Source organism: Sceloporus occidentalis, unplaced genomic scaffold (genome assembly GCF_023333645.1).
Source record: "Sceloporus occidentalis isolate IW3139 unplaced genomic scaffold, rSceOcc1.0.p SCAF_6, whole genome shotgun sequence".
Classification (NCBI taxonomy): Eukaryota; Metazoa; Chordata; class Lepidosauria; order Squamata; family Phrynosomatidae; genus Sceloporus; species Sceloporus occidentalis.
In genome coordinates this window covers 126369876-126382817 of record NW_028316986.1, presented here as the reverse complement: position 1 = coordinate 126382817, position 12942 = coordinate 126369876, and the positions used below count along the sequence as shown (strand labels likewise).

Genomic DNA, 12942 nt, shown 5'->3' with positions numbered 1-12942 from the left:
TGCAGTTTATTTTCAATTGCATTTTAGTAATTTCCTTGCTTGTAACATTATTATTATTATTATTATTATTACTACTACTACTTGCCCTGGGTGTTCTTTCTGCAAAATCCCCTCTCAATGAGAAAGAGGGGGAGGAGGTGGAAAGGTGAGTCATTTCAGGTCTGTCATGGGTTTTTTTTCATTAATTTTTAAAAATATATAACACTTATTTTTGTTTTTTTTATTTCATTATTTTTATTATTGCTTTTTATTGTATTTCATTATTTTTATTATTGCTTTTTATTTCATTTCATTATTTTTATTATTTATGAAGGTGAGACAGTGTGACTTTCCAAAGTGCTGTAATAAAGGTCTGCTGTAACAATGATAGTGGTGATGATGATGATGATGATGATGCTTCGGTGGAAGCTCCACGCCCAGTGTGTGGCTCCGACCCTGGAGGGTGGAAGCTCCACCCTGGCATGTGGCTCCACCCCCGGAGGATGGAAGCTCCACCCCCGGCATGTGGCTCCACCCCTGGAGGGTGGAAGCTCCACCCCCCAGCTTCAGCCCCTCAGTTGTCTGAGGGACAGCAACCTGGCCCCCGACTCAAAAAGGTTGTCTACCCCTGGGATAGAGTGTGAGAAGATTGTGTTCAATCTCCCATTGCTCTTCCTCACTCATTCAAACACACACACACACGCTACGCACATGCACAAACAAGTAATCAATAACATTTTGACATTTTCAAAAGGACTCTTGATATGTAACTATGGCACGTTCCTGACATGCCCTATTGGGTGCTGTCATTATGCGCGAGGGGTGGCACTTCCTGATGCGCCTTGCCCTTGCATGTAACGAGGGCGTCAAAATGGTGGCACCCTATACAGATGGTCGCTGCCATTTTGACGTGACGGACGCCTAGCGTCCGCATGTCTTGGCACCCTTATGATGCCGCAAGGGCGCCATTGGCGCCTTGCAACATCACAACGGCGCCGCAAGAGGAAGCCGCTTTTTGCGGTTTCTTTTTGCTGTGTGGAGGAGCCGTGCGGTCTGTAAAGCACCTATAACTCCTTTAGATAAGGTGACAAAGATTTAGGTACACATGTCAATTTCTGTCTTGAGATGTGTGAACCCAGTGCAGCAAAAAAGCCTCCCCTACCACATTGTGAATGCAAGTGAAACATGCTATAAAGAGTTCAGTTTCTGCCACCAGGCAGATGGATTGTAGAGTCCTTGTTAGCATTATGAGCATAGCTGCCCAGTCGCATGAAAGAGTTAATTTCTGTTAGTGACCTTGTTGGCTACTTTTTGTCTTCATTTTTTAGTTTGAGTCTGGAAAAAGTTATGAAAGCCGAGAACCAACTTGAAAGTGAATTTTTAGCTAACCTGCTTGCATATTTCTCCTAGCTACTGGGGCATATGAGTTATGCTTGCAAAATTTAATTTTCTTTGTGTGTTTCTTCACAATGTAACCCTTACAAGCCCATCTTCCACTAGCTTTACTTTGGCAGGGTGCACCCCACCCTTAAGGTTCCCTATATGTCCAACAATGAGGATTTTATTTTATTTTATTGCTGGCCAAGGAATAAGTCTGGGTAGAACTTGTTTGGGGGCCCAATTCTGCTCTTGGCTGTGAGGGGATGCTGGACCCTATCAGTGAAAGGGTTGGAAGGCTCCTCTGCTGTGTATCATCTGCTTCATCATATACCATCAATAAAGCTATAGCAGTAACACTTGTCAGTCAAAGGAAGCCTTGGAGAAGCCTAGAACTTTATCCAAGTCTGACACAAGGTACATGCTACAAAAACAATAACAAAGGGTCTAGTGACACCTTGAAGAAGAAGAAAAAGAAAGTTTTATTTGGCATTAGATTTCATGAACTGCAGTCCAGAAAATGTATGCTAGATAAAATTTGTTAGTCTTTAGAATGCCAGAGAGATTCTCAGTCTGTTGCAGCAGCAATAACAACAAGCACATCTACCTTCCTAGAAGTTTATGCCATAGGCGGGGAAAAGCTCACAACTTCTCAGTGCTTGCATTGGAGGTGTATAGTTAGAAGAGATTAATTTTTAGGTGTCTCTTCATTAATACAAATGAAACACCAATCCTGAAATTATCATCTCAGAGTTGCGCGATATGAACTTATTGTTGGCCAGTAGCCCTTTATTCACATAAGAGGACAAGGACATTTCACAAGGTGACTGTAAGGTATTTGAGGCATTCAGTAAGAAGAGGTGAAATTAAAATTTCATGGTATGACTCATTAATCAATACAGGGCACACTACAAAGCATATACAGTATATTGTGAAATTTTCAGATCAATAAGGATATGAGAATGTTTTTTGAGGATTCAGAGCTGTATACTGAAGAAATGAAGGCAAAGTAATATCTAGGAAAAATCAGGGAGGAAAATGTTTCCCTTCCAGATGTTTCCTTCCTATTTTTAAATTCACATTTTATTTATTTTCTCCTATTTTCTCAGATGGCAAAAGCAAAGATGTTATACTGGATAAATTTGGAATTATGTCTCTAATACAGGGTATATGTGTAATTATTATTTGAATAAAACTGCAACATTTTTATTTTTACATTTTGTAAATATACCAGATAGTAAATGCTGCATTATACATGCTATGTCACATTCTCTTACAGTATAGTCTTATGCATATCTGCTCAGAAATATGAGAACTTCACTTATTTTTAATGAGAAAATCAGCTCTTGTCTGCTTCATAACTTCTGAGATTTTTAAATCTCCCTTATACAACTGAGAACACAAATTTTCATTTTTTATCCTTTAATGTATAAGGCAAGTGGAGAAAATAAATGTCCCTGATGAATAGCAGCCCTATAGTTAATGGGACCTTCATTTTGGTGAGATGGTTTGAGCATAATGTGCCCCCACTGACTCTAAGGTCAGGTGGAAATCTGATACTGGAGGAATTTTTGTTGTGGCAGTGGACAGGACTGGGATTATGGTTATTGCTGGATTACTGGAATTGCATCAGGTACTCGATGGCAGTGGTTGTAACCTCCTGGCTATCTGTTCCAAATGAACTCTCTACCTGGTCCTCTTTCTTGGAGGATGAACTTTTTTAAGCCACAACCATTGAATTAAACACCACAACACAATCCTGTTCTAAACTATATAAAAAAATTATACCCCAAACCAAGCTAAAATGTATTAACCCCAATCTCCTGTCCAACCCACTCCCTCCCTTTAAAAACAACTTCACTTATCACAACTGACACAGACTATACTTGACTTCCCACTTCCCAAGCCTGGAAAAAAAAATAACTCTTGGTATATATGATTTCTCAGTAATGCTATATACTGTTTATGTTACTTCCTACCTAAATGGTTAAACAAAATCACATTCAGTTTCCACAACCAGGATCTTTCTTCTTCATGTAAGACAGAAATAATTCTCAATAATAATAATAATAATAATAATAATAATAATAATAATAATAATTCAATGATTTTTCTTTGCCCAAAATTTTGTCTATCTCGACCAATTCAATGACATTTTGTCCATTTTTTCCATCTCGACCAATTCAAGGACTTTAATAGTCCACTCTTGTTCTGTAGGAAGGTGATAAATGTTCCAATTGTGGGTATAAAACAGTCTTGCTGCAATAACTATATAATGCATCACTTTATAATTTACATATTTAAATTTCTCCTTTGGGGTGTCCCCCACCCCCATAAAAATAATTCTGTTTCAGCAAGAGGATTTGGGTGTCCTGTTAAAGAAAGCCATTAAGACTGGGCCTGTCCAGACTCCTGAATACCAGGATCTAGCCAATGTGGTGTAGAGGTTTGAATGTGGGACTACAACTCTAGAGACTAGTGTTCGAATCATTGCTTGGCCATGAAATCCACTGGGTGAGCTTGGGCAAGTCACATACTCTCAGCCTCAGTGGATGGCTACAGCAAACCTCATTTGAACAAATCTAGCCTAGAAAACCCTATGATAGGGTCACCATAAATTGGAAATGACTTGAAGGCACATAACACACACACAACCTTCCTGTAAAGGATCATCTCACAGTTAAGGCAAATGGTTCTATCCTTCACAATTTATGTGCTGAATTGGTATAATTAGAATGCAAATCAGGGCAATATTTATAATTACGATGACTTGTGTAACATGCAAAAATAGATGCCCAGATTTGTGAAAGTGGAATATGGTGACCCTACTGTCAAAGAGCTTGTGATTAAAACTGTGTAGGGCATCACTGGTGTGGAAACAATCCCTCAGTCATCTGCTTACCACCAGTTTCCATCTCAAAAATTAGAGCTGGGAAGATGCTCAGAAATTAACAGTGAAGGGAGAGAATTGTGACACAAAAAATCCCTTGGGCTTTTCATATTGAACAGTCCAAAATGCCATGAAGGCTTTCAAGCATTTGACTGGAACACTTAAAAATCAGAACAATTGTTCTGGATGTGTCTGAGGGGTTTTCACAATTTTGACAGTAGATTTTTAATGAAGTAAATGTTTGAATTCGTTAATCTTTGAATGACCAACTGACTATGTTTTGTGGAAAGGAGGTTTTTTCCCCCCATTGCCTGTTAATAATAATAATTATTATTATTATTATTATTATTATTATTATTATTATTATTTATGAAAGTAATTTAACCTTCATGGTTTTATATAATGTACTTAGCGTACTTAATGTAAGTAGATCATACCTGAAGATAATATTTTCTTCTTTTTCTATATTCAGTAACACCTTTCATTAGTTGCACAGTAGTCTTCAAGTGCAATCTAGATTTTAAAACATTATGTAAATTAATGTCCTGCAGTAAAATAATCTGTTTGTATTTCCTTTTAAGCTGTTCACTTTTCTTCAGCATTCCCCACCATCTACACCAGCTTTATAGTCCCTCCTTCCAATAATTCCTCATCTATTTCTAGCATTACCAAAGGAATATAAACAAGAGTCATAGTAACCATTGTAAGACTTTAAACAAACTGGGATATTAGCATAACAGGTTATTGTACTGTATTTATTAGGGTAACATTAGTCTTTCTGGAAGAGAGTCAGAAAGTTTGACATTGTTCTAAAATGCTACCTGTTGTCACCACAACTTTCTGTGGGTGTGTGGGTTGTGTATTTTCATGTGTGCATATATGTATAAAGAAATAAAACTAAGTTATCCCTGATCTGGATTTGATTATTTTTTTAAAAAAAATCTAAACTTTACAGTTGGAAATGAACAAAACAATAAGAAAAAACAGCCCTCACTTACTAGCTGAAATTTTGTTATACAGAGAGGACAATTGTATAACAGTAGCAGTAGCCCTGCTAATGTATACAGTGGCCCTGGTACTGTTTACATAGCTAGCTAAACTCTTAGATTTAGGCCAAAGAAACATATTTATGCACATTTAGTATGTATAATAGTTACCAAGCATACAATAATAAATACACATTCAGTAACTTCTGTTTAAACTGATATTGATTGCAGTGCAATGAAGTGAGAACTGACTGGAAGAAAGGCTCATGAATGAGTGGTGATAGAGAGTTCCCTCTCTTTTTAAAGTAAAATCCAACCATATGGTGAACTAGAGCAATTTAATTCTCTTAGGTATGTTGGTCCATCTGTCTTGTCTCCCACCTCTACTATTGTTTATTCCATATGGCAGTATAAGGTTGGCATATTCTCTTTCCAAACATCTTCATAAGAACATACAAATTTACATTTACTGACAAGGCACTTTATTCTGAATTCAAAAGGGTAGGTATAGAATATGACCTCATGAGACAAAAAGTCTCATTGATTAACCCTCTGTAAGTTTTTGTTCAAAATGGTTACAAAACAGATAAGGGGTACAAGTGGCCTAATTAATGGCTGCATGTTAGATGAACATCGGGGGAGAGTGACCTTAGGTAGAGACCATATACATGTCTTGTGCTGTCTAATATTTGGTGGTGTACCTGGTACCTAGTCCCTGTCATGGACTGGTCAGTATGCTTAATCATCTGAAACTCCTTAACATGATTACAAAGATCCCAATTCCACTGTAATGCCTGCCCAGCCATCACTGCATTAGAAATAATAACTGCATTATTTCTACAGTACAGATGTAGCCATAGCAGTGTGCTTGCCCTTACCCTGGAAGCATGGTTCAGAAAGCATGAACAAGCTCTAATAAGATCTTAAAAGATCACAGAGGCTCTTCTCAGACTGGCAGGCTGTGGCCTTGCTATTGAGAAAGGTTCCTTGCTCTCGTTGATGCAGAAGGGCTTGTTTTTTTTAATGAGGAATGCTGCTTTCCCCCCCTTATTTGTTATGTTTTCCATGGTTTAAACTCTTTTAATTTAATTCTGTTTTTGAAATGATAGTTTAATATTTTTTGTGCTTATAAAATATCATCATCAATTTTAGCTGTATTCTCTGATGTGTCACATAAGCTCTTAAGTCCTGTATTGGGGAAAAGGTAGTGGTGGTGGTGGTGGTGTGTGTGTGTATAATACAATACAACACAATACATAAATAGAAGCCAGAAAGAGTTACTGAGTGAAATTACTTACCTTAAAAAAAAAAGCACAGATAAATTGTTCAGTAAAAACAAAAGAAATAGCCTTTTACTGATTATTATTCTATCAATTTTATTGTAATTTTAAATATATTTATTATTATTTTCATTATTTGAAATTTGTGGTTTTAGGTATATGTGGTGTGTTTGTGTGTTCATAGCAATTTTATATACAGTGAGCCCACACCATACGCGGGCTCCTTATAGGCGGCTTTCAGCATACACTGAAGCTGCCTAGGAAATGCGTGCACGCCCTGCGCACGCACATAACCACACAGCAAGCATGAGCCCCATAATAATAATAATAATAATAATAACAATAATATGCTTTATTTTTATACTGCTTTTCCAAGGTGATCAAAGTGGTTCACAGAATCATTTAAAACTTACACATCATAAAAACAACCTCACAAAAACCAATAAAAATCGAACAACATGCAGTAAAGACAAGCAAGATGGTGGTCGGGAGGAGGGCTTGTCTTCTTAGCAGGCAGAGGCCTGTTGTTGCTGGCCTGCTTCTCTCCCCCTCAAGATGGCGGTTGGGAGGAGGGCTTATATATATTATATAATTATATAATATATATATATAATATATATATTATATCCAATTGGGCTCGTAAATGATGCGTGCCGCCGCACAGCAAGCATGAGCCCCATTGTATATAATGGGGCTCAAGCTTACACATTATTTGCTTTATGCAGGGGGGAGGGTTCCAGATTGTTAGGTCTCCTGAGCTCTTATGACTAAGGTATATTGAATGGATCAATGGATAGATAGAACTGCCCATACCACCATGACCCGTAATATTTACTTAGAAGTCTGGTTTCTCTTATTGAAGTTGGCACACCATTGCCTCTAGGGTTCCCACTGACATTAGTATTGCTCATCATCAGGTTCAGATGTAGATGAAGATATTTTGTATTGAATTGAGCCATTTTTCATAAAATTTTCCTGAACCAAGGATGGATTGCAGGAAAGCATCTTCTTCTGTCTGCCCCAACAAGTCTTTGCCCGTCAGCCATCCAGTTCTGGCCATGTTGAACCATATGTATGAGGCATCTACATATGTGGCAAAGGTTGGGCAGGGAGCTTTCCTCTTGGCTAGGTCACCCTTGTTGTGGTTGTGTGCCTTCAAGTCATTTTCAACTTAAGACAACCCTAAGGGGTTTTCTGGGGCTGAGTATGTTTCAGTCACCCAAGGTCACGCAATGGGCTTCCATAGCTGAGTGGAGAATTGAACCTTGATCTCCAGAGTCATAGTCCAGTGATCAAGTTACTACTGACTCTTTGGACTCTTAGAAAATTGGAAGGTTAAACTGGTCAAAATGCAGGGTCATCCAGGGCATTAGGGACAATTTTGCATTTGCTTTTTAGATGACACTGTGTGCAAACTGCTCAGACTCCAGACAGAAAGTGAGGTAAATCAGGAAATAAGCATTTTCGCAAAACTACTGTATTTGCATTTTCATTTCATTTGTGAATCCACTCTCTTCACATAATTGCAGCAGTCTGAAAACCAAGTCCCTGTTCCTCCCTGTTCCCAGATTTCCCAGCGTTCATTGCTGTGCCAAGAAGAGGGAGAAAGCCACACACACAACACACACTTCTTTTTCCCTCACATGGCTGCTCTCCCATCCCTGCAGCAGGGAACAGCTGGTGAGAGAAGGCAGAGGACGTTTTGGAATTCCTCTTGTACAGGAGGGAGAAATGGAGGACATGTCCTGGAAGAGGAGGGCATCTGGGACTTTCAGCCCTCACTGGAATTAGGCAGGTTTACTGAGCAGCCACCTCCTCTTTCTCTCTAATGTGTGTGTGTGTGTGGTTTTATGGGAGTTTGCAAAGGGAAACTTCAGCCTTCCTTCCTCTGAAACAGCTTCTGCAGCAAAGAGGATTTTCCTCCCTATTTCCTTCCCCTCTGGAGCATGTGTGTGTATGCACTTGTGAAAAGGACAGTTTGGAGCATGCACAAAAAAGTTATTTCCAAGCTAGCAACAGGGATTTGTCTTCATCCATCTGAAATCCAAATTCACTTTCGACACACTTTCTTGCCTAAGTAATGTGCTTTTAACCCTTTGTTGTGCTCTCTGTGTGATAAGCATTACTGAATTGGCTTGCTTTACTGGGATGCCAACACTTTAATCATTTTTGGGATAGAAGCAGTTATGTCCCCATGTGATAAAGTCCTTAGTCTTGTAAACTCCCACTTTCCCATCATTGCCCCATCCTTCCCTCACCTGAGGCATCTATAAAGGATTTTGATTCTGACAGACATAATATCTCTAAACAAGAACAAGGATACATTCTACAGAAATTTGGAGTAGAGACCAAAGTTTCACACCTTCGCTGTGCTTTCACTGTATTTTTTTTTTTTTTTAGAATGATCAGCAAAAGCAACAACTGGGTACTTGATAATAAACTCTTTACTGACCTGAAAATGAAAGCATTACAGTAAGCAACAAAAGTTTTGAAGTAGAGTATTATTCAAGCTGCTAGCCAACTTTGATTTGTAATCTTTCTGACTCTTTTCCGGTTACTCTTTGCTGAGAGAGGTTTGAGCATGTACTGCTATCAAAGCAGTAGTCATAAATAAATAGAATACAGTGGACCCTTGGTAGCTGCTGAGGTTTGGTTCCGGTACACTCCATGGATACCAAAATCCATGGATGATCAAGTCTTATATACAATGGTGTAGTAAAATGACATCCCTTATATGAAATGGCAAAATGAACGTTTGCTTTTTGGAATTGATGTATTTTAAAATATTTTCAAACTGTGGATGGTTGAATCCATGGATAAGAAATCCATCGATATGGAGAGCCAACCGTACACTTTTTATAACTTCATATACCTCATTTTGCTTCTAGAACACATGCCTTGTTCGCCTTCACATTGCTCTCAGAATCTCCCAAACAGCACAGCCACTGAGCATGCTAGTGGAGGATTCTTGGAGTTGCCCAAAAAGTTACTTTTCCAAGGTCTGCACCTTAGCCAAATAAATGTACTGATTCTACTCTTGCTAAGTGGAAAATTTTGGCCATGACCGTAGGGCACCATGAAGCTAGAATGTTAGAATAGATTTACTTAACTGTGAAGTCGAAGGCTTTCATGGCCAGCATCCATAGCTTTTTGTGAGTTTTTCATGGCCACATAGCCCGAAAAACCCACAAAAAACTATGATTTACTTAACTATTTTACCATGAGAACATGTGTGCTCTTTTAAGAATGGCCCTGACTACATTCTGGTAGTGAGTCACTGTTCGGTATATAACATTTTGGAGACCTGCTGAATTCAAACTTATACAGTGTTTTACAGTCATGTCATTCCAGTCATGTCACGAATACATGCCTTAACAAGTATTAATGGGATGTGAATCAGGAAAATGAATTATTTAATGGGACTGCTGATGCCATCAACAACAGCTTTGCAGATGTAACTGTTAAGAACAGTAAGACAAAATAGCATTGAAACAACATCACTGTCTCAACAGCAATTTAAAAACATGGACACATCTTTTAAAGCTGTATTACTGGTATGACAATGATTGTCTGTAGCAACATTCCAAGCTCTGTGACACTACATTCCTGGAAATTTTTCCAAATCAAACAAATGGACAAAAAGAGCATGTGGGTAGGTGGTTACTATATCTTATTCAGCCAGACACATTTTTTTAATAAATGGGAAAAATTCCAAAGCTTGAACATTAATTTTTCTATAGCAGCAGCAGATATCCCAGATTTTGCAGGCAATAGAAGATTCCTTAGATGTACAAAAAAGATGGGGATATTGTAAAATAGCAAAACCCACAAGTTATACATGAACAAACAAAAAATGACAAATGTTCAGCTGTATTTTGAGGATGGTTGTTTCCAAGAGTGGGGCATCAGGCTTGCTTATTTTAGGACCTTTCTAAGCCGTACTAGTTATTGACCCATATATAAGTTGACCCAAGATTTTAGGGTCAATTTGGGGGCATACATTTATTTTCTTATAATTGAGTATATACAGTAGCTAAAAACAGTTTTAAAAGAGCATAGAAAACAGATCTGGAAGCACAGCTATTCTCTTGGAAAGTCTTGCCCTCCCACCCAAGCACTGGAAGTAGTCTGAGGCTTCCCTGCCAGAGATTTCATTAGGAATTTCCAAGACAGGCAAACCCAAACCACAGTCACACTGCTCTATTCAGTCCTTTTCATAATAAAGTAGAATGAGATGTTTGCACAGGTTACTGAACCATAGCAGAAAAGGTTTCAACAAATTTTCCCCAACAAACACAAAAATTAAATTTCCAGTGACTCTATAGTGCAACAAAACTAGGATAGCTATTAAGTTGTGTGATAAGGTTGAGGCAAAGGTGAGATTAACCTACTTGTAATGGTATAACAACACTGTGTGATAATGTTGTTAGAGTAGAGACAGTTAACTCAAAGTAGTCATCATGATTTGTATTCTGGTGAGTTTAAGGCTGCCCAAAGCATAACTAGAGCCAACCACGTGAGGTATTTTTTGGACACTAGACTTGTTTCTTACAATGTACAGTTGGCCCTTCTTATACACGGATTTTTTATACACGGATTCAAGCATACACAGTTTGAAAATGTTCAAAAAAAGTATAAATTTACCTTGATTTTCCATTTTTTATAAGGGACACCATTTTGCTATATCATTATATTTAATGGGACTTGAGCATACACGGATTTTGTTATACACGGGGGATCTTGGAACCAAACCCCAGCGTATAACAAGGGTCCACTGTAGTGCAAAATGTAATGTAACAAGAATATGATTATTAGAATTGGTTAAAACCCCAGAAATGTATGCAGTATCAAGGCTTTTGGCATATGATTTTAGAGTCTGCATATTTCAGTGGGAGAAAACAATTACAGACTGTCAAAACCTTTTAAACAGTTGTTTTTCAGCCACTAAAAATGTGAAATAATGGGGGAAACATCCATTTTTAATTAAGAGAAGGTGAATTAAATATTGATGGTTGCTTGAAAGATGGAAACAAGCCTGAAAAAATAAAACAAATATGTAATTTGCAGCAACTGTAATTGGAGAGAGCAGTTAATATCTGCAGCCTTTTTCATTTTTAAAATGACTTGTAATGTTATAGTCCTTCCACAGCATGCAAGCGCATACAATATTAAAGCTATTGCAGTAGCGTTCTTATTTTTTTAAAGAAAATATTTCAATTTTTTTTGTTTCTGAAGACATTCATTTGGTTGTTGATTTCACTTGAAATGAAAAGTGGGAATGCAGCCCCTTCCCTATGTGATATGAAACAGATTAGACACAATTATTTCAAAAAAGTTAGACATAGATATGTATAGTTATAGGTATAGACAATATAGATACCTTTAATCCAAATTGCTAGTGTTGTTGTGTGCTTTCAAGTTTTTTCTGACTTATTGTGACCCTAAACCAACCGTATCATGGGGCTTTCCTGGCAAGATTTGTTTAGAGGAGAGTTTGCCTTTGCCTTCCTCTGAGGCTGAGAAAGTGAAACTTGCCCAAGGTCACCCAGTAGGTTTTAATGGCTGAGCAGGGATTTGAACCCTGCTCTCCAGACTCATAGTCCAGTGTTCAAACCAGTACACTATGCTGACTCTCTTTAGGCCAGCTCGCTGGCATACAAACATTGAATCATGTAACAAGACTGAAATGTGTTTTCATGAACTTCACTGTTTCACTTATGAAAAAATTTCTTTTCCTCATTCTTGTAAAAGCAAATGGCACACTATCTAAATGGAAATACATTGTGTTATGATAATACTTATGGTTCAGAGATCATTTATATTGTAGCACAAATATTCTTGGGAGATAGGGAAAATCATTATGTATCCAAACCAACTTTATAGTCAAGACATAATACAAAAGTGCAAATGTTTGTTCATATGTGTGATGAAAGAATTTGATAATTGTCTTTTTTATGTGGTGTGCAATATACTGAATGTGAATACCTTGCATTGTTACAGAATTTCCAAAATCTTGGCTTTGATTTAAATTGACTAGTGGCATATAATCATGGAACAAAGCTTTGTTATTTCCTACTAAGCTTTGAAAATAGATAGCATCTGTTCTGGGATTCCAGTAAACTGCTCATACACATAATTCCTCTTCTCTCAATGACAGACTCTTTGTCCCTGCCAATCCACACCAGTATTTTCCCCATTTATCCAAGGAATCACAATGGAAAAGGACAATGATGAAAAAGAAATTCATTCATTTATTACAGATTTGCTTTATTTCTTCAACTTTTCCTATTTGCATAAGTAGGTCTTTCTTTGGTGGTATGTAAATTGCCAATTTAGGTATCACTTGTATTTATGAATGTGCAAGCCATAGGAGATACATTTCCTTCAAAAGGGACTGTGTGTTGCACTATTTAAAGCTCAGTTAATTTTT

The 12942-nt window shown here is 37.7% G+C and overlaps 1 protein-coding gene and 1 long non-coding RNA gene across 2 annotated transcripts in view; one reads left to right on the top strand and one right to left on the bottom strand.

Annotated features, from left to right (window-relative positions):
• Window positions 1-12942, top strand: part of LOC149311380 (potassium voltage-gated channel subfamily KQT member 5-like) — a 411580-nt gene that overhangs the window by 42544 nt on the left and 356094 nt on the right. The gene's annotated exons all lie outside the window — the stretch shown is intronic.
• Window positions 1-12942, bottom strand: part of LOC149311382 (uncharacterized) — a 64432-nt gene that overhangs the window by 6342 nt on the left and 45148 nt on the right. Inside the window, exon 2 of the long non-coding RNA XR_016281632.1 lies at window positions 4684-4759. This is a non-coding gene — a long non-coding RNA (uncharacterized LOC149311382). The remainder of the gene's footprint in view (window positions 1-4683; window positions 4760-12942) is intronic.